At 48.8% G+C, this 3,673-nt stretch overlaps 1 non-coding gene across 1 annotated transcript; it reads left to right on the top strand.

Annotated features, from left to right (window-relative positions):
• Nucleotides 1-3,267: 3,267 nt before the first annotated feature.
• Nucleotides 3,268-3,340, top strand: Trnam-cau (transfer RNA methionine (anticodon CAU)). The gene has a single exon. It is a non-coding gene; the product is annotated as a tRNA-Met (tRNA).
• Nucleotides 3,341-3,673: the final 333 nt, after the last annotated feature.

Here is a 3,673-nt window from a genome sequence, read left to right as displayed (position 1 = left end):
AGCAAATTTTGAAGAATTTCTCGCAGAACGTGGAATCAAGCATTACAACTCTTCAGTGTACTACCCGCAAGCTAACGGCTTGGTGGAACGATTCAACAGGGTATTGAAGTCATACATACAACTGGCTCTGTTTGAACGCCGTGATATAAAAATAGCCATGCTTGATTACCTGCAAATATATCGATGTACGCCTCACGCGACAACTGGTGCTGCGCCCGCTGTACTTCTTCATGGACGCCAACCTCGAACAAGGCTCGACATAGTGGGCATGCCCGACAAATGCTTCAGCACGGACCCGTCAAGGGCGATTGAGCAGTTGCGAGAGCGCGTGAAAAACAAGCAAACCAGGTCGAAGAGCTATACAGATGAAAAACGCGGAGCCAAGGAACCAAACTTCGCCGTTGGTGATTACGTGCGGGTTAAATTATCTGCCATTCCTGGGAAGCTATCTTCACAGTTCTCCGCGCCCAAGAAGATCGTTGAAAAGCGTGGACCAGCCTCGTACTTGTTGGAAGATGGACGAGTGTGGAACGCGTCCAAGTTAGCCGCTGTTCACCCTGCAGCTGTCAGCAAAATGAGATCAGGCACATCTGCTGTTATGAACTGGTCACCGGCATCCACTCAATCGTCTGGTACAGTTATGGGTGATCTATCGCATCCTGGCACATCAAGAGTGGATAATCATGAAAATGCGGACTCTCCTGAACCACTCGCAGCAGACAGTGCGCAAGTTTCACCCAATAAGTCGGGATCTCAAGCGTGTATTAGAAGGAGCACTCGTAAGAAGAAGACACCGCAGAAGTTCAAGGACTATATTAGGTAGCAACTATTTTTTTTTTCGCAAAAGGGGATATGTCGTATAAGGCGTCACTGCCGACTACGGCGCCAGGAGATGGCACGTGCTCGGCGGCCGCCTCAGCGAGGACGACGAAGAAGAAATAAAGAATGAGGAACGAATGTTTCCTTTGATGTGTCTTAATTGATATGCACGACACAACAGGCTGTAACCGCTGGGCCATCGTCGCTGTTGACCATTTAACGCGATACGCCGAAACCGCCGCCCTCCCAGCGGCTACAGCGCGCGATGTTGCCTCCTTCCTACTACACCGATTCATACTGCGTCACGGTCCACCCCAAGAGCTTCTCAGCGATCGAGGCCGTGTCTTCTTATCGGAAGTCGTGGAAGCCATTCTGAAAGAGTGCCACGCTGTTCACCGCAAAACTACTGCTTACCACCAGCAGACGAATGGCCTAACCGAACGCTTTAACCGAACGCTCGGCGACATGCTGTCAATGTACGTCGCCGCCGATCACACCAATTGGGATGTCAATCTGCCCTTTGTCACCTACGCCTATAACACCGCCCCTCAGAGCACTACTGGTTTTTCACCGTTCTTCTTACTGTACGGAAGGCACCCGTCGCACACCATCGACACGATACTTCCATACAAGCCGGATCCATCTGAGTGCGCGCCTATTTCTGACACAGCCAGGCTCGCTGAAGAGTGTCACGAGCTTGCCAAGACATTTACGACGCAGGAACAAGAGCTGCAGAAGAGCATTCGCGATGGCACCACTACTTCTGAACCCACGTTCCTCCCTGGAGCGCTCGTATGGCTCTCGGTCCCTACCGCTGCAAGTGGCCTTTCTTCAAAACTGCTGCCGAAATACGAAGGCCCATACCGGGTCGTCGAGCGCACATCCCCGGTCAACTACTTGATCGAACCCATCGAACCAGCTTCGGACATGCGCCGTCGAGGGCGCGACATTGTCAACGTGGAGCGCCTCAAGGCCTACTATGACCCACTCATAGTGACGAGCTGTTAGGTCGCCGGACGGCTCCCTTTTCGTATCCGGGGTAATTGTAGCCTTGGGACATGGTAATGGGTTACCCTCTCCAGCGCCTTCTAGTGGGTCGTCCTCTTTGGTTGCTTGAAGAAGAACGCCGCTCGCGCAGGGAGTTCGTGCCTTGCCGTGACTGTCGCCATTACTCATTGTCGTTCAGTGCTGTCTATTAAACACCTTAACAATATATATATATATATATATATATTAATGAGAACTAACAGACAATAATGCCAAGGAAAGTATAGGGGATGTTTTTAGTATAAATGTAAGGTAATTGTGAAGAAAGAAAAGTGGACGAAAAGATAGCTTGCCGCGGGCAGGGACCGAACCTGCGACCTTCGAATAACGCGTCCGATGCTCTACCAACTGAGCTACCGCGGCGGCCATCCCCCCGTCCACTTTATGGGGTATATGTGTACATTTAAACGTGGGAGCGTCAGTCAGCGCCGCCAGTAGCCATGACGGCGAGTGTGGAACACTCTTTTAAATGCGAAGCATTTCTTAGCGAGCCTTTGGCACTTTGAGCGTTTCTATCTACGTATCTATCTATCTATCTAGCCGCCTACGTCTGGGTGCTCTCATGGCCGCCTCTTTAACCCAGTGTAGACCAAAATTGGCATGGAAGGGTAAGAGCATTTGACAAATAGGATTGTCGGGTCATGACATGAATAATGTGAAAACCCTGTCGCGTACGTCGTCAAACCCTTTTCACTAGACACGCGTGGCACATACCCGTTTGCCACGGGCCGCGGTGTACGAGTATGCGCCACAGGTGATTGACAGTTTATATCTACCCAGGAACGGCGAGAACAGACATTGGTAACTTAAATGCGAGAGCGTTAAGAAAAACCAACATCGGCAACGTTGACACAAATCTTTAGCGTCATACAAATCTTGATACAAATCATGATACAAATCTTTAGCGTCATCTTGTGACGTGTCCATCCCCCCCGGACCCCCCGTCCACTTTATGGTAGCTCAGTTGGTAGAGCATCGGACGCGTTATTCGAAGGTCGCAGGTTCGGTCCCTGCCCGCGGCAAGCTATCTTTTCGTCCACTTTTCTTTCTTCACAATTACCTTACATTTATTACTAAAAACATCCCCTATACTTTCCTTGGCATTATTGTCTGTTAGTTCTCATTAATATTGTGTGTAACAAAGAAAACGAGCCCTTGAAATTAACACTTCTTTCCTTCATTCATAGCGAGGGTCTCGTTCTGGCAGACTTGATGCTTTCAGGTAGTATGCGAGGGATTATTGGTCAGCTGCTAGCTCGTAATAAGTTCACGTGCTACGTGGCGCCAACAAGGCAGAAAAAGAGTGTTCCACACTCGCCGTCATGGCTACTGGCGGCGCTGACTGACGCTCCCACGTTTAAATGTACACATATACCCCATAAAGTGGACGGGGGGATGGCCGCCGCGGTAGCTCAGTTGGTAGAGCATCGGACGCATTATTCGAAGGTCGCAGGTTCGGTCCCTGTCCGCGGCAAGCTATCTTTTCGTCCACTTTTCTTTCTTCACAATTACCTTACATTTATTACTAAAAACATCCCCTATACTTTCCTTGGCATTATTGTCTGTTAGTTCTCATTAATATTGTGTATAACAAAGAAAACGAGCCCTTGAAATTAACACTTCTTTCCTTTATATATATATATATATATATATATATATATATATATATATATATATATACGGTGCATGATGGCGGCGGCAAAAACCAGCCGAGACTGTCCGTATAATTGCTATCGCAATAAAAAAAGCAATGTTAGCTAGCTGGCGCATCTACAATACCATGGGCCTGCATTCGTTGCATTTGGGT

The sequence above is a fragment of the Rhipicephalus sanguineus genome, chromosome 1, assembly GCF_013339695.2.
Source record: "Rhipicephalus sanguineus isolate Rsan-2018 chromosome 1, BIME_Rsan_1.4, whole genome shotgun sequence".
NCBI lineage: Eukaryota > Metazoa > Arthropoda > Arachnida > Ixodida > Ixodidae > Rhipicephalus > Rhipicephalus sanguineus.
The sequence above is the reverse complement of the archived record's forward strand: the minus strand, read 5'-3'. Positions and strand labels throughout refer to the sequence as shown.